We start from the raw sequence: 18707 nt of genomic DNA on the forward strand, positions 1-18707 counted from the left end.
GGTCCTCAAACTACGGCCCGTGGGCCACATGCAAATACAAATATTGTATTTGTTCCCGTTTTGTTTTTTTACTTCAAAATAAGATATGTGCAGTGTGCATAGGAATTTGTTCATAGTTTTTTTTTAAACTATAGTCCGGCCCTCCAACAGTCTGAGGGACAGTGAACTGGCCCCCTGTTTAAAAAGTTTGAGGACCCCTGATCTATGAGATATATTGTAGGCTAGTAAAGGGAGAGTGGCAGATTATTTTTTATAAAAACAGTTCTGATTTGCTATCTCCATCACTTCTACATTTATCACTTGACACAACAGAGCTAGGAAATTATCAACGGATGAACATTTAATGAGAGACAGGCTACTTAGGCAGTCAGAAAGCATCTCCTCGAAAATTCCTCACTAATTGAAAAGAGAAAAATAGTACTTTATAGTGGAGAAGCCTGGTAAAACACCACCTTAATTAAGTGATCAAGGTTTAGAAAAAAAAAAAAAATATATATATATATATATATATATACACAGATATATATTATATATATAAAATGGGGGGAGGGCAAAATAAAAAAAAGGAATTAAAGGTTGAAAGAATTAATCATTTTAAAATTATTATATATTTTATGTGTAAATCTGGGAGAGTTCATGTTATATAAATTATTACTGTTAATTTTCCATTTCGTACATGTAGACAGACAGACTCATGGAAATCTAACAAGATAGTAACAATGGGTGACAGTGATATTGAGAAAGAAGAAAGAGAATAGCACAAATTGCTAGGAGTCATGTGGGTGTGGACATATATTCACACATATCCCTTTATTCTGGTTTGCAAAACTTTTATATAAACTCTGTGAGAGTTCTGAACATAAGAGACTCTGATAGAATTTTTATACCAAACAAACAAAACCAAAATCGAACACCTCATTCTCACCCTGTTGGATCCAACAGTGAGGGCTCTCCCAGCATAACCTGCGGCAGCTTTTGCATACTTAACGGTCCCAAATGGTAGTGCACAGGGCTTCTCTCTGAGGGGCCATCATCAAAAGCTCCCAAGAACAAGAACAAATGTTAAGTAAATGATTAGCCTATCAAAGAACTTTCAGGAGGTGGGCAGACTGATGACTTCACAGATTTCAGTATCTTCCACGAGACCCCTGAACTTGCCCGTTGTTTAAAGAGGGTTAGTGGCAGGCATTTCCCTTCCCAAGAGAACAGGAACCATTGTCCCGCTTGGAGGCTAGGATCCCAGCACAGCCCAGAACAGGGGTCCTCAAACTTTTTAAACAGGGGGCCAGTTCACTGTCCCTCAGACCGTTGGAGGGCCGGATTATAGTTTAAAAAAAACTATGAACAAATTCCTATGCACACTGCACATATCTTATTTTGAAGTAAAAAAACAAAACGGGAACAAATACAATATTTGTATTTGCATGTGGCCCGCGGGCCGTAGTTTGAGGACCCCTGGCCCAGAAGGAGGGAAGGAGTTTTCTCCTTCTCGGGCAGTTGTCTTTTTCCTGGCTAACAAACCAAGTGCCAGAAAATGTAGCCGGATAGGGAGGGCGAGGGGGAGGGGAAGCAGAAGAAGGAGAAAGGCTAAGCAAGAAAAGAGAATCGTTAGAAAAAGTGAAAGATGGTGTCAAGATGGTTACGATTTGAAACAGTCTCAGAAAAATTAGAGTTTTCAAAGCCTGGAAAGCCTCTCAAAGCTCTGAAAAGGCATAAGCCCGCAGAAAAACAGGACACCTCCCACCAGAAGTCACAACCGTGGGCACGCTTGTGTGAGCGCCATTCATTGCTGGTTGAGTTTCATTTCTTTGTACTAAAGAGAAACTGTTCTCACAAATTACCATCAACCCCAGGGACACCCTGCTAGCACGGTTCCCAGGGCTGTGTCCTGCGTGCTCTTCTCACACCTGTTCCTTCCTATTTGTCTGTCACACGCCCCTCTCCCTTTCACCTGAACAATGGTTACACCTTTCCCAAGTTCCTGAATTAAATCTCATTTTATCCTACAACTACCCAGAAAACAAAGTCATTTGGAGACATCTCTTCAAGGTTGAGAAGCCTGAGCCACCCACCTGCTCCTGCTCATCAAAGTCAAACCTGCCAAGTGCTGAGTTGCTTGAACATGTCCCGTTCAGTCATTTAAAGACGTAGCTCTTCATACACCTAGCAAAGCATGACCTTCACTTGAGACATAAACCTCGCCACAATCACAATTTTATTTTAGAAAATAAAATAAGCTTCCATCTGAAAGTGTTATTATCCAGGTTTCATATCCATATTCCTTACCTCCTTAACCAAAAGAACACTCTTTAGCCCGGCCAGTGTGGCTCAGTGGTTGAGTGTCGACCTATGAACCAGAAGGTCACAGTTTGATTCCCGGTCAGGTCAGGGCATGTGCCCTGGTTACGGGCTCGGTCCCCAGTAGAGGGCATGCAGGAGGCAGCAGATCAGTGATTCTCTCTCATCATTGATGTTTCTCTCTCTCCCTCTCCCTTTCTCTCTGGAATCAATAAAAATATTTTATAACTAAATAAATAAATTTTAAAATAATAAAAAAGAACAGTATTTAATGTAACCACTTGCTAACAGTAAATAATTTTTTTTTAGTATAATGACCTAACATTATTTTAGTTTCAGGTGTATGAATAGCCATCACCATATGTATAGTTACAAAATTTTTTTTCCTGTGATGAGAACTTTCAAGATCCACTCTCTTAGCTACTTTCAAATATGCAACACAGTATTATTAACTATAGTCACCATGCTGTACCTTTCCTTCACCCATTTTGCCCCCCTCCTTGCCTCAGGCAACCACCAATCTGTTCTTCGGGTTGTTTGTTTAGATTCCAAATATAAGTGAGATCATATTATATTTATATGTATGTAGACACACTTTAACAGCTGATAGGTCAGTTTTGAAAATGAAATGTATTTTAATAAGCACTGCCTTTATAATTACTCAAAGTGTGTGTTTACATTTTTGGGGACATATATATATCCCACAATTTCTTCATTCATTCACTGATGGACATTTCGGTCATCTCTATGTCTTGGCTATTGTAAATAAAGCGGCATTAAACATGGGGGTGCATTTATATTTTTGAGTTAGTGGTTTTATTTTCTTCAGATAAATATCCAAAAGTGGAATGGCTGGATCATATGGTAGTTCTATTTTTAATTTCTTTAGAAACCTCCGATGTTTTCCGTGGCTGCACCAATTTACATTCCCACCAACAGTGCACAGGGTGCCCTTGTCTCCTCATCCTTGCCAACACTTATTTCTTGTCTCTTTTATAATAGTCATTGTAACAAGTGTGAGGTGACTTTCCTTGTGGTTTTGATTTGCCTTTCTCTAATAATTAATGTTGAACATCTTTTCCATGTGCCTGTTGGCCATCTGTGTGTCTTCCTTAGAAAAATGACTATTCAGATCCTTTGCCCATTTTTTAATTAGGTTGTTCGGTGTGTCTTTTTTTTTTTTTTTTTTTTTGCTATTTAGTTGTATGAGTTCTTGATATATTTTGGATATTGACCTCTTATCAGATATATGATTTGCAAATATTTCTCCCATTCAGTAGGTTACGTTTTTTTTTTGTTGTTGTTGATGGTCTCTTTACTGTGCAGAAACTTTTTAGTTTAATGTAGTCTCACTTGTTTGTTTTCTGCTTTTGTTGCCTTTGCTTTTGCTGTTAAATCCCCAAATCGCCAAGACATGTCAAGGAGTTTACCACCTATGTTTTCTTCTAGTTTTATGGTTTCAAGTCTTACAGTCAGTTCTTTAATCCATTTTTAGTTACTTTGTGTATGGTGTAAGATAGTAGCCAGTTCCATTCTCTGCATGTGGTTTTCAGTTTTCCCGACACCATTTATTGAAAAGACTGTCCTCTCCCTGTTGTATATTCTTGGCTCTTTTATTGTAAATTAATCGAGGGTTTATTTCTGGGCTCTTTATTCTGTTCCATTGATTTATGTGTCTATTTTTATGCCAATACCATACTATTTTGATTACTATACCCCTGTAATATAGTCTGAAATCAAGGAGTATGATGCTTCCAGCTTTGTTCTTCTCTCTCAAGATTGCTTTGGCTATTCAGAGTATTTTGTGGTACTATTAAAATTTTTCATACAAGTGAGATTATTTGTTATATTTCTGTGGAAAATGCCGTTGGAATTTTGGCAGGAATTGCATTGAACCTGTATATTGCTTTGATTAGTATGAACATTTTAACAAAAATTTTTGTTGCTGTTAATCCTCCTCTGAGGATATTTACTTTCATTGATTTTTTTAGAGAGAGTGGAAGGGAAAGAGGGAGGGAAAGAGAAAGAGAAAAACATTGATGTGAGAGAGACACATCAATGGCTGCCTCCCACACGCTCCCTTCCCTCCTCCCCAACCAGGGCTGGGGATCAAACCTACAATCCAGGTTCATGACCTTGATTGGGAATCAAACTTGTAACTCTTTGGTGCACAGGCTGGTGCTCTAACCATTTAGCAACACCACCCCCAAATTGTAGTGCATTCTTCCAAACCAAGATCATGGAATATCTTTCCATTTTTGTGTGTCTTCAATATCTTTCATTAACGTCTTATAATTTTCAGTGCACATATATTTCACCTCCTTGGTTAAGTGTACTGCTAGGTATTTGATTCTTTTTGATACAATTGTAAATGGGAACATTTTCTTAATTACTCTAATAGTTTGCTATTAGTATATAGAAACATGACAGATTTTTGTATACTGATGTGTATCTTGCAACTCTACTGAATTTATTAGTTCAATAGTACTTTGATGGAGTCTTTAGAATTTTCTATATGTGATATCATTTCGTCTGCAAATAGTGACAGTTTTACTTCTTCCTTTCCAATTTCGATGCCTTTTACTTCTCTTTCTTGCCTAATTGCTCTGGCTAGGACTACAAATACTATCTATATAAGTAAAAGGCTAATATGCTAAGTGTCCCTCCCACCATCCAACCGGTCACTATGACACGCACTGACCACCAGGGGGCAGATGCTCAACACAGGAGCTACTGAGCTGCAGTGACTTGGCAGAGGTTCTTGGGTGACACACCCGAAACCAGAGAGGAGGGAGCCCAATTCCCTGTGGGACCGTGCAATTCCACCTTCGGCCGTGGGATATGTTGTTGCTAGGGCACTGTTGCCCCGAATCTGGTTTACTGCACACTTGCGTTTGCATTCCACACCCTGTATGACTTTGCAGAGTGCCCTCTTGCATTCCGGGACCCCTCAGGGGATGTCAAGAGCCAGTTTCAGCCTAATCCCTGCAGGCCAGGCAAGGGGACCCCACCTGCCTGAGAGACCCTACTCACTCCACCATGGAGCGGCCCCAGGTGCAGCCAGCCAGGGAGGGACAGCAGGAGGTTGGCTCCAGGGCATGTCCAGCCCATCTCGCCCAGTCCCGCCCCACTGGCCACCTTCTAATTAATTTCCCTTCAATGTACACGAATCCATGCACCGGATCACTGGTGTTAAATAAAAGGGCATCCTTGTCTTATTCTGATCCTAGAGGAAAAGCTTTTAGCTTTTCACAGCTGGGTATGATGTTAGCTGTGGGTTTGTCATATATGGCCTTTATTATGTTGAAGTCCATTCTCCCTATACTCACTTTGTTAAGATTTTTTATCATAAATGGATGTTGAATGTTCTCAAATTCTTTCCTGCATCTATTGAGATGGTCATATAGTTTTTATTTAACATTTTGTTAATGTGGTGTATCACATTGATTGATTTGCAGATGTTGAACCATCCTTGCATCCCTGTAATAAATCCTATTTGATCATGGTGTATAATCCTCTTAATATATTGTTGAATTTTGTTTGCCAGTGTTTTGTTGAGGATTTTTTTCATCTATGTTCATCAGGGTTATTGGCCTATAACTTCTTTTCTTGTGCCTGGATTGGTATCAAGGTAATGCTGGGTTCATAAAGTGAGTATAGAAGTGTTTCCTCCTCTTCTATTTTTTGGAAGAACAATTGGTATTCATTGTTCTTTGAGTGTTTGGTAAAATGCAGTGAAGCCATCTGGTCCTGGAGTTTTGTTTGTTGGGAGGTTTTTTATTATTGATTCAATATCCTTACTAGTAAGCAGTCTGTTTAGATTTTCTATTTCTTCATGATTCAATCTTGGTAGGTTGCATATTTTTAGGAATTTATCCATTTCTTCTAGATTGTCAAGTTTGTTGGCATATAATTGTTCATGGTAGTCTCTTATGATCCGTTGTATTTCTGCAGTATAAGTTGTAAAGTCTCCTCTTTCATTTTTCATTTTACTTGTGTCCTCTCTCTTTTTCTTTTTTTCCTTTTCTTTTTTTTTTTTTTTTTTTTTTTTTTTTTTTTTTTTTTTTTTTTGGTGAGTCTAGAGATAAAGGTTTGTCAATTTTGTATATGATTCCAAAGAACCAGCTCTTAGTCTCATTAATCTTTTCTAGTCTTTTTAGTCTCTATTTTATGTATTTCTGCTTTTACACATTTACTGAGAACTTGTGCTATATACCATGCCAGATGCTGGGATTGAAACAGACAAAAGCCCCTGCCCTCATGAGGATGACATTTTAGTAGAAGAGGCTGACCATTTAAAAATAAGCATAATAAATAAGCATGTTATATGCTGTCTTACTAAATGATACATGTTATGGAAAAAATATCGAGCAGGGGGACCAAGAGTGCTGAGGTAGGGTGCAGATTGCAGTGGCTATTAGGGTCATCAGGAAGCAGATGACATTGTAAGGACTTGAAATGAGGGAGTTAAGTACACCCGTCTGGGGAAGAACATTCCAGGCAGATGGAACACCCGGTGCAAAGGCCCTAAAATGAAAACACACCTGGAATGTTTAAGAACCAGCAGAGGCCACACTGAGCCTGCAGTGCATGAGCAACAGGAGAGGAAGTGAGATAGTAGCAGGTGGGGGGAGGGGCAGGTCCTGCAGCACTTACAGGCCTCGGTACAGGCTTTGGCCTTGTCACTGAAAGAAACAGGGAGTCACTGAGCAGAGAAGTAACATGCTCTGACTGGTGTATTAAACAGCCCACTGGCCGCTCTATGGAAAACTGACTAAGGACAACATGGCTAGAAGCTTGGAGACCAGTTAAAAGGCAGTTGAAATCATCCATTCAAGGGATGTTGGTGGATCAGTTTAAGATGGTAACAGTGAGATGGTGAGAAGCCCGGATGATGTGATTCTTTGAAGGGTTGGATGTAGAATTGAGGGGAAGAGAGGAGTCAGGGGAGCTTCCTATACTGGAAGGATGAGGTTGTCCTTTACTGATAAGCACAAGACTCTTAGGGAGGGCGACTTGAAGGGAAGACCTGGGTTTTACTTGCAGATACATGAAGGTGCAAACGCAGAGAGAGACACCGAATAGTTGGTTGATGATGAGTCTGGAACTCAGGGACAGATTTGGGCTGGCGATGTACTTATGCGAGGTGTTAACATATAAAGCCATAATACCAGTGAGATTGCCAAGGGAGTAAGTCAAGTGGAGAAAAACACAAGATCTAAGCTCTGAGCCCTGGATGGTCCATGAGAAGAGAAGGAAGCAGCAAGCTTCTGGAGAGAAGTGGCCAGTGCGACAGGAGGGAAACCAAAGAATCATGATGTCTTAAAAGTCAAGAGAGAGAGAAAGTGTTTCCTGTGCCAACTATGCTGAAAAGTCATGTCAAAGGAAGATAGGACTGAGCTTTGGATTTAGCAAGGTTGGGGCCATGGATGACCTCAGAGTTTCAGGGGAGTAAGAAGAGGAATTGTATCTACAGAAAGGCTAGGAAAATCTCAATGATTAACAAAAAGGTGTAGTGCCTGGCACTGAACTTTTAGGAAGGGGAGGAGGAAGAAATGACCGTGTCTTTGGCATTTAAGGGACAGGCTTGTGTGTGAGCCCAGCAGAGATGTTCTGTGTGTGTATAAGCCTTTTTCTCATGACTCAACAGATTATGCTGCTAACGCACTGACTTTTTATTCTCTCTTCAACTCTGTCCTGAATAAAGCTTAATCTTTTAAGTGGAGGGGGGGAATTAAAGGTCACCACCAGCAATTAAGACATCACTCATGCGAAACCTGAACTTAATTCATTACATGAAAGGGATGCTTGCAACACTGTCCTTCAACTTGAAAGTCATCGCTCCAACAATGGATTTTTGCTTTTCATGTTGTTACCACACCTTTGGAACAACAATACTGGGAAATACACACTGTCCTTTCTCAGTGTTCAATCCAAAGAGGCCAGGCTTCTACGTTCAAGGCCAAGCTTGCTGTTTCTATCATCACACACTCCGTCTCTGTAAAATCATCTCCTATCACCAGAATTCCTGCCAAGTTACCCATTTAGAACTGTCTCTTTCTTTTCACACACAGTCATATGCAGAATGCAGAAGAGGGGATATACTTAAACCCATCAGAAAATTTTCTTTCTTTCAAAAATGGAAGATCTGCCTCTAAAATTCCTGAACAGAACCTTCTAACTCGTTAGAAATTACCAATTGCTTATTTCTCCAATTAAAACAGAAGATGAACTATATTTCTAGGCAGGGACCTAAGATGTTATATTTACACTGCTTATCCTCTGCTTTGTTTCAACCTGATGGAGAGAAATATCTTTAACTACTATAAAGAACGAAAAAAATTGTAGCAAAACCTCATTATTTCAGATGCTAGGAGTTTGAAAATAACAGTAATTCAATCCTGACTGAAGATTACTTTTGTGCGGCCTGTTTGAGAAAGAGATTATTGCAAAGAAAATTAAAACATTAGTAGTTTTCAGGAAAGATATTTAGCCCCCTTAAAACAAAGTGTTTCAGATATTATCCACTTGTTAAAGGAGAGCTATCTGTACACTATTAGCACAGAAAAGCACTGCGTGTGTGTATGAGAAATATTTATGTGTTCATGGGATCATTCCACTGCTTTCTAAAACTTAGTAGATTCTACTGTAATTACTGATCTACATACACACTCACCTACAGTCAGGCAAGTATATACATCCTACCAACCCACACATTTTTTTAAAATATGTTTTTATTGATTTCAGAGAGAGGAAGGGAAAGGAAGAGACAGAAACATCAATGATGAGAGAGAATCATTGATTGGCTGCCTCCTGCATGCCCCCTACTGGGGATTGAGCCCACAACGTGGGCAGGTGCCCTAATGGGGATGCAAACTGTGACCTCCTGGTTCATGGGTCAACATTCAACCACTGAACTACACCGGCCGGGCCCAAACCACACATTTTATTTGCCAATGCCCACAGCCCATGAGCAAGTCGGTTTCCCAGAGTAATAAATAAAATAAAATCACTGATCCTCTTTTTGTTGACAGCAACAGCCCCCTCTAATCTCAAGTCTTAAGTGGACTACTCCCCAAACTGCTTTTTCATAATTATATAATTGCAATTTTAGCAGTGTAAAATAAAAAGAAAAATATGTTCTTTCTTGGTTGACTAAGAAGTCACCCTCAAGAGAGATGCGCCTCTTCTCCATGCCTGCAGGCTTATCACGGAGCAGAAAAGATCAGAACCCATGCTTAATAAACATAACACAGCCCTCACCAGTTTATCTCAGTGAATAGAGCCTCAGCCTGCAGACTGAAGGCTCCCAGGTTCGATTCCTGTCAAGGGCACATGCCTGGGTTGCGGGCTCGATCCCTAGTAGGGGATGTGCAGGGGGCAGCCGATCAATGATTTTCTCATTATTGATGTTTCTATCTCTCTCTCTCTCTCCCTCTCCCTTTCTCTCTGAAATCAGTAAAAAAATATTTTTTAAAAAAATAAAATAATAAATAAATAAATAAATAAACACAATACACCAAGACGCATTTGTAAATAATAAATAATATGCTTTTTTCAAACGTTCCTTTCAGAGGGGTTGTATAAGCAACCTGCAGAGGATGGAAACGGAGGGCGGCTCCTCACGCGGTCTAAGTGTGAGAGGCATATATTAAGAATCTTACCAGCCCCAGACCTGCCGATGATGAAATCTGACAGATTGGCTGGCATTACCCTCCCCACTCTGGGTGCTTGTCTCATGCAATCTGCTCCCACGGGGCTGAGCCACTGCCTTGTTCTAAAAACACCAACCACACACACACACCCCACCTCCGATCCTGGAAACTGAGATCTCTCCACTGCAGTAAACATTTGTTCTCTGAAGTTTTCTTAACGAAACTTTTAGGGTTCGTATTTACTGCAGGTTAAGAGTGTCCCAAACGCACAACGTCCAGGAAATGTCCTCCACTGCTAGCCACAATCGTCCAAAAACATCTTCAGCAAACAGCCCCCGAGCGCCTGCTATGAGCCAGGCACTGCAGCAACCGCTGAAGACCTGCAGCTAACTCGGAGGCTGGTTCTTAAAGGACACAGATGTGGATGTGGAAAACAGTGTCACCACTACGAGTGGCAGCGCAGGGGGAGAAGAGGCGGCGGCGTGATTCGTTCTGCCTGGGAGGCTGCGGGACACAGGCCGCCGAGGTTATATCTGAGCTGGCTTCTTAAGGATGAGGAGTTCGCCGAGGGAGAAGGACAGAAATTGCGTCCCCGACACCACAAAGCCCTGACACCTCTTTGGGGATCTGAAAACCTAGAATGACAAAGAAGAGAGCGTCGAGGGGGCGGGGCTGAGTGACACACGGGCAGGACAGACTTTGAATGCCAGGCTTTTATTTTATGCTCAGACAATGAGGTTGTTAGTCAAGAAAGAACAATGAAATCAAGTTCCATGAAGATAACGGGGGCCGTTTGGAGGATGGATGAAAAGGGTGAGGACTTGAAGAGGAGCTGTCTCAGGATAAAGACAAGTCCAGAGCTGAGATGAACAGGTCTCAGGGGCTTTGGAGGGAGGTCCGCGGTGAGGACGAGAGAGGAGCACAGATGAATCCAGGACCCTCATTACAGTGATGGTGACAGACTTCCATGATTCCAGTGCAGCAGGGGGGACAAGTCTGGGTGCAGAAGTGACTTCAGCACTGGCTGGTTAGGGGGCAGCTTTAGAGTAATGAGGAGAGGGGTAGGGGGGAACGGCAAGGAGCTCTAAGGCCAAGAGACATCCATGCCGAGGTTAAAGCCAGCCAGGATGAAGACAGCAGCCAGCCCGCAGAGAAGTGGTGGCCCAGGAGCGAATGCATGTGGCAGAGCGAAGGCAGCTGGATCGAGTGGGCCTCAGGAGCGGTGCTTTCATTGGATGACTCAGGTGCCAATCCCCAACCTCTTCTTCCTAAAGGCAGACCTCGTTTTCCCAGCGTTTCAGTGAGAGGGGGCCATGCGGTAATACGGGGACCCATGAAAACTCTCCCTTTTCTTTTTTTTTTTTTTAAAAATATATTTTATTGATTTTTTACAGAGAGGAAGAGAGAGGGATAGAGAGTTAGAAACATCGATGAGAGAGAAACATCGATCAACTGCCTCCTGCACATCTCCTACTGAGGATGTGCCCACAACCAAGGTACATGCCCTTGACCGGGATCGAACCTGGGACCCTTCAGTCCACTGGCCGAGGCTCTATCCACTGAGCCAAACCAGTTAGGGTGAAAACTCTCCCTTTTCTGATTAAGAAACACAGACATGATGGGTCTGCATTGAATGAGAAACGGATGCCTAGAGGTTCTCAGAGCCAGTTGTGTCCCCATGAAGTGACAAAAAGCCAATACATTAACGATCGTAAAAAGACAGAAAGCTCCAGTGTCCAGAGGGCTAAGAGAACTTGCAGTCAAGGGCCAAAGAAAAGCTGTATTATCGGAGGAGAACCGGCTTCTAATGAGTCGTGGAGAAGGGAACTGTGTGCTAAGGAGAAGCTGAGGGCAGGAACCGAGCCCTGCTGCCTCCCCGGCCCGGCGCCTGGGCACAGTCGGACACGCCACACGTCAGCTGACTCGATGAGCAGTGAGTGGATGGCATAGTGGAAGTCTTAAAAAGAGCCAGCAGAGCCGGGAGGTCTCTAAAAGCAAAGAACTGAATTCTAGCCCGGCCGGCGTGGCTCAGTGGTTGAGCATCGACCTATGAACCAGGAGGCGATGGTTCAATTCCCGGTCAGGGCACATGCCCGGGTTGCGGGCTCGATCCCAGTGTGGAGCGTGTAGGAGGCAGCCGATCAATGATTCTCTCTCATCGTTGATGTTTCTATCTCCCTCTCCCTCTCCCTTCCTCTCTGAAAGCAATAAAAATATTTTTTCAAATAAATAAAATAAAAGCAGAGGGCTGAGCAAGATGGGGACATGGTAGACTGGTCACCTCATTTGTCCCTTGGACAGGGGTCTCTGATGACAGCGAGGAAAGAAGGAGGTGCTGGCCGAAAGGGAGGAGGACCGAACTGCTCTCAGCAGTTTCAGGCCCCAGATTCCAGGGAAGGGCAGGGGCACTGCTTGGAGTGAAAGCAATCCAAGGCACTATGCTGACCCGGGCACCTGTGAGCGGCCCACCGGCAAAGGCGTCTGAGGGCCTTCCCTTTCGGGAGCTGCATGTTCTTAGTGGTGTGAACAGTCTCACCCTAGGAGCCCATGGCTCTAATCTACCAGGAACGCTTCCGGGGACACGGGTCATCTGGTGAGAGATGTTTATTCAGCCTGGCTCAGAGGAAAGCCAGGGACCCACCAGAATCTCGGGTCATCTGACTCTTTAGGCCTGACCACACCAGCGTCTCAGGATGCCTGGCGATAACTACATTGCCTCTGGGAGAGCCAATCCTGATGGCAGGAAGGCGGGCGTTGGACAAGCACTAGCCAGCTGCAGGTGCCAGGGGAAGCAGCCTGGAGAGGTGCTGCCGCTTCAGCAAGCTTTCTGGGTGGACAAAGACGGCCGGGCAGCTGCAGAAGGCCCAAGGTTGGAGGAAACTTGCCACTGAGAAGTGTTCATAGAATTTCCACAAGACCGCCCAGCCTTCTGGACTTTACTGCAGCCTCGTCTCCCCGTCAATACCCCTCCCTACACTACTCCTTCCTTTACTTCTCCCTCCCTGAACTAGTTCAATAAGGAAAGTAAACCTCATGATACCTTATGCGGTCTTGCTACAAAGTGCAGTGTACATAACATGATGTAAATTACACAGAATACATACATTACACAGATTCACATGGAGAAGGAAGCAAAATCCAATCGTCATCAAGCACTGAAGGCAGATATCTGCAGCAGGTGGGCCCTGCTCTATTTCCAATATTGAGATATATCTTATATCACTTACATGACATCTAAATGTTCCACTTACGGAGGAATGACATTTTAAATGTTGAGTTTTATACGTATAATTCCAAGAGTGTCTTACCAAATTACTGGAGAAGCGAATCTAATTGTCAATGATAGACAAGTACATAATCCAGTTAAAACCGCATTTAACACTTGGATCTGTATGAGCAGGCTTCCACATGCATGCACGCAGGACCTGGTGGAGATGAAGCCCTAACAAGGTACAGCACCACCTACTGACCACACACTGAAAATACAGCCTTAAGACCCATTGTAGCATATTCAGGCTGACAGGCTCCATGGCTCTGAAACACATCATCTATTTCCTGTGAACGGATCTCTAACATTTCTTGCAGATTTAATAGAAGCAGAGTAGGAATAAACTATATAACACTGGCAAAGCCTTCTGCCTGGCTTCCTTCTTTGTATGTTACATCTTCCATCTTCATTACAGAAATCTTATTAAATACTTTACTCACTCACTGGCTCTTTCAATACACACTCATTGGGCACCTATAGTGTGTTAGGGGGAGGGTTAAGGTGTTGTGTCTGTTGTTGTCTTCCCCAACTGGATTTTGAGATCTGTGAGGGCAGGGACTTTGTTTTGTTGACTACAGAATCCCCAGAGCCCACAATAGTGTAGCTTGTCCATTTATTGAATAAAATCTCACTCACTTCCCAAGTACCTTTCTCACTCTCCAGGTTCCTGAGGACACCTGCCCTCACCCTAACCCCTGGTCCAGGACAAAGAGCTTGCCCTCTGTGTGTTTGGGGCAGGTGGGCTTCATGGGTGTACACAGGGCTCCATGCTCAGAGGGCCTGTGCTTGGGGTAATGCTCTGTCGTCACTGACTGGGAATTCTTCATAGTTTTTGTTTTTTAAATATATTTTATTGATTTTTTACAGAGAGGAAGGGAGAGGGATAGAGAGTTAGAAACATCGATGAGAGAGAAACACCGATCAGCTGCTTCCTGCACACTCCCCGCTGGGGATGTGCCCGCAACCGAGGTACATGCCCTTGACCAGAATCGAACCTGGGACCCTTGAGTCCGCAGGCTGACACTCTATCCACTGAGCCAAACCGGTTAGGGCATCTTCATAGTTTTTGAATAAGGAGAACTGCATTTTTTGTCTCGCACTAAACCCCACATATCATGCAGCTGGTCCGGTTTTGAGGATTGGGGGTAAGAGATGTGTGGAAATAGCCCACTGAGAACCTCCGGAAGTTGAAGAGTTCTCACGGTGTGTGAACCTTTTGGCCAGTCATAGCCATTAGCTAGTCCATCGCTACTAATCCAGGGAGGGGAGCTCGGCCCCTGAGCAGATGGGATTTTCACTCTCAGACTAAAACAGCCAGCCCTTCTGTGAGCCATGGAACTGTTCTCAGTAATTCTCTCCTCTGCACCTTTCTCACCCCCAACTCCCCCTCCCACCAGACCACAGCTGGAATTCCCCCCCAGGGTCAATGTCAAGGAATGGCAAGAGAGGCCTGTTAACATGACAAAACTGTAACATTAACTACTGTAGAGCTTCAATTTAAAATAGACTCTAGAGGCCTGGCTGGCGTGGCTCAGTGGTTGAACATTGACCTATGAACCAGGAGGTCACAGTTCAATTCCCGGTCAGGCCATATGCCCGGGTTTCGGGCTTAACCCCCAGTAGGGGGCGTGCAGGAGGCAGCCAATCGATGATTCTCTCTCATCATTGATGTCTTTGTCTCTCTCCCTCTCTCTTCTTCTCTGAAATCAATAAAAATATATTTTATAAAAATAAACGCTAGAGCTCCATTTCAGTGGGAAAAAGATGGCTTGTGGTTCTAGCTGAGATGTTGATGGGAGGGAAGGACAGGGACGGAGCCCAGGAGAGGGTGAGTGTAAAGCAGGGAGCGGTGCGAAAAGGTAGGGAGGGAACACAAACACCTCTGAGGGCTTAGCAATTGCCCTGCCCAGCTCAGGGAACCAGCAAATGGCTCCTGGTGCTGCCCTGGTCTTGGCAAGAGCAGTGGCCCAGGAACAAGCCAGAGCAGAGGGTGTACCTGGCTGACCCCTGCTGGTTCTTGAAGGAAATGTCCCGGTGCTCAGTGCTGGGGTTTTCCCAGAATGATGAATACATACAAAATAAACAAATTCCTGGGAGTGGGGAGGTGGCAAGACGTGGGTGTGGAACACTCTCAAACCCATTTCCTTTAACAGAGTAAATATTTGGTGATCCATGTGGAAACCAAGGGGAACAGAGCAGGTCCCACGTCCAGAGAGGGGCTGGAAGGCCCTCCCTCAGACAGCGCCAACGCCGAGACCCTAAGGACGGACCGGAAGGCTGCCATCATGGGACAGAAACACCTGAAACGTGTTAGATGTTTACTCTGCCTCCCAGTTTGCTCTCTTCCTCTCTCCCTGAGAGCAGCAGACAAAAGGCCACTTTTTACATTCCAAGTCGTCACCGGTCCATTCTCTAGGCATCCCTCATCAACATGAAACACGGGTGAAAATTAAATTTCATTTTCATTCGATCCAAAGCAATTTATCTGGACAGAATTTTGCAGAAAACTGTTCAAAATGCCTTAAGACGGAGCAGGAACATTTATATAACCTTGTCGATGACACAGGAATCCATTGTTATCTCCTTCCTAAAGTTTCCCAAGAAGCTTAGAAGCATGTTTCTCGTGTTTCCTTTAGTGTCTAAAACACAGTTTCATACATTCAGACTAATATTGCCTCACGGCAAAACTCGAGGAAATAAAGGCATAAAGACTGATGTCACTGGGACAATTCACATGTCCGGTTTTGAATATTGGGTAGACTAAGAAGGCTACAGCTGCCAAAAATCCACCCTCCCACCAACAGTGGAGATAGATACTCGAACCCTTGTAACGCCTTTGCCCTTGGTGAGCTGTAGTGATTGTAATCGGCTGCATTCGCCCCAATTCTGCTGGGTTCACCCACAATCCCACCAACAATCAATCATTTGAACTTGTCAGATACGCACCAGGTACTCAGCAAAAGTATCAGTCCGGCTCTTTGGCTTCAAAGGTATACCATGGCGAGAACAACACTAAACAACATGGTACAACTGTTTGAGAGACACTATTGTGAACTGAATGTGTGTGCCCTCACCAATGCATATGGTGAAACCCTCACCCCTAATGTGATGGTGTTTAGAGGCGATTCGGTCGTGATGAGGGTCCCCATGATGGGATCACTTACCTTATAAAAGAGGAAGACAGCCCGGCTGGGGTGGCTCAGTGGTTGAGCGTCGACCTATGAACCAGGAGGTCACAGATTGATTCCCGGTCAGGGCACATGCTCGGATTGTGGGCTCGATCCCTCATGTGGAGCTGCAGGAGGCAGCCGATCAATGATTCTTTCTCACCATTGATGTTTCTGTCACTTCCCCTCCCTTCCTCTCTCTGAAATCAATAAGAACATATTATAAATTTTTTAAAAAAGAGGAAGACAGTCCAGAGCTTGCTCACTCGCTCGCTCTCTCTTTCTCTCTCTCTCTTCCTCTCTCTCTCCCTCTCTGCCATGTGAGGACACAGCAAGGCGGCGGTCATCAGCAAGATGGCCTCACACCAGGAGCCAAATCTGCCAGCACCTCGATCTTGGACTTCTCAGCCTACTGAACAGTGAGGAGTGAACGTCTGTTATTCAAGCCACCCGCCTACGGTATTTTGCCTGAGCAGCCCACGCTGCCTAACACAGGTGCCGCATTTCAACCCTGAGGCGCCTCACCTGGGAGCTGATGCGAAAGCGGCGTGAACACATGTCCCCGCTCTTCCCTTTCCCATCACAACAAATCTTACATCAGAGGAAACTCACGCAGCTCGAGCAACAGGTTTTCCTTAAAACATGAGTCATCTTGGCCCTCAGCCTCACTCGTAACTGGGCCTAAATCCGACTGTTGGTTAAGTTTTGCTTTATAAATACAACAGGGAAACCCTTGACTTCAATGGAAGAGCAGATTGCCTCCAGCTGTGGTAGGTCCCGTGGTTCATTGGAAGGAGCAGTGATGGCCGTGGGGTGGAGACAGGCCTCCGTGGAGGGTGCCGTGAGCAGAAGATGCCTGAACTGTCCCAGTCAGCCAACAAGTGCCTACAGGCACCAGGCTCCAGCACTGAGCAGCGCTGGCCGTGTCCCCCACAGTCCAGCAGGAGAGACGGCATACTTCAGGATGGCAACAAGCTAGAAATGAGAATTAGGACAGAGTGTGAGAGGAGCAGGGAGAGGCTGGTGTAGGTGGCCAGGAGGAACCTCTCCGGGGGAGTGACACTGGAGCAGAGGCCTGCTTGTCCGGGGAAGCCAGGCATGGAAAGGTGCCGGGGAAGGGCAGCAGGTGCGAATCCCTGGGACGGAAGGAGCCTGGCCTGTCCGAGGAACGGGAAAAAGGCCAGTGTGGCTGTCACTGCTGAACATCAGGGAGGAGGAGTTGGAAAAGTGAACAGAACAGCATCCTGACCGGCAAAGCCATCGCTATGGCTACAGTGGCCGAGAACAATTCTCGCTCCTGGTGACCGAACGGTGTTTGGTGGGCAGTCACCAGGCTCCGCCTTCTGCACCAACAATGAGTAACTGCGTCTTCAGGCAGACGATCTCAAGCTTGGGAAGCCATCCTCTCCCCCAGCCCCTCCCGTCCTGCTCAGGAGCCTGGCATTACAGCAAAAAGGCAGGCTCAGTGTTTGGCTTTGCAGCCAGACAACCTAGGGATCCCTGTCACCCCGGCCACCAGGCCACCGTTTAGCTGGGGAGGGGCTTGGCTGCCTTCCAGAGGTCTGTGTGCACACAGGCAAAGGGGTCTTGAACAACGTGTTTGAGGTGTGTTTTTTCTTTCCCAGTCTTTCATTTCTCTCTCTCCTCTCTCTCTCTCTCTCTCTCTCTCTCTCTCTCTCTCTCTCTCTCTCTGCATTCAACATCATTTTGTATTAGTTTCAGGTGTACGCATAGCGTTTAGGCCAGTGGTCGGCAAACTGCGGCTCGCAAGCCACATGCGGCTCTTTGGCCCCTTGAGTGTGGCTCTTCCTAAGCCTTAGGAGTACCCTAATTAAGTTAATAACAATGTACCTACCTATATAGTTTAAGTTTAAAAAATTTGGCTCTCAATAGAAATTTCAATCGTTGTACTGTTGATATTTGGCTCTGTTGACTAATGAGTTTGCCGACCACTGGGTTAGGCAATCACATACTTTACACAGTGTTCCCTCCAGCATTTCCAGGACCCACCCGGCACCACACACAGTTATTACAATGTTGTTGACTAGATTCCCTATGCTGTGCTTTACATCCCCATGACTATTTTGTAATTACCAACTAGTACTTCTTAATCCTCACCTTTTCAATGAGCCCCCTCCCCACCCCACCCCTCCACCCCTCTGGCAACTCAGGTTGTTCTGTGTCTGTGAGTCTGTTTCTTTCCGTCGGTTTGTTTGTTGAACACCAGGTCTAACGTCATCTTCAGAGATGTGCTTCCCCTTCCACTCAGGTGCATAGCTCCCTCCCTACCCTCACCCCACTCTTCACTGCAAATGATGT

The 18707-nt window shown here is 44.7% G+C and overlaps 1 long non-coding RNA gene across 1 annotated transcript; it reads right to left on the reverse strand.

The window, feature by feature from the left end:
- Positions 1 to 10651: 10651 nt before the first annotated feature.
- LOC111825457 lies at positions 10652 to 16519 on the reverse strand. The gene is made up of 2 exons (XR_002828625.1): positions 16386 to 16519; positions 10652 to 10949 (listed from the first exon to the last, which is right to left on the reverse strand). It is a non-coding gene; the product is annotated as an uncharacterized LOC111825457 (long non-coding RNA).
- Positions 16520 to 18707: the final 2188 nt, after the last annotated feature.

This window comes from Myotis lucifugus, unplaced genomic scaffold (genome assembly GCF_000147115.1).
Source record: "Myotis lucifugus unplaced genomic scaffold, Myoluc2.0 scaffold_27, whole genome shotgun sequence".
Classification (NCBI taxonomy): domain Eukaryota; kingdom Metazoa; phylum Chordata; class Mammalia; order Chiroptera; family Vespertilionidae; genus Myotis; species Myotis lucifugus.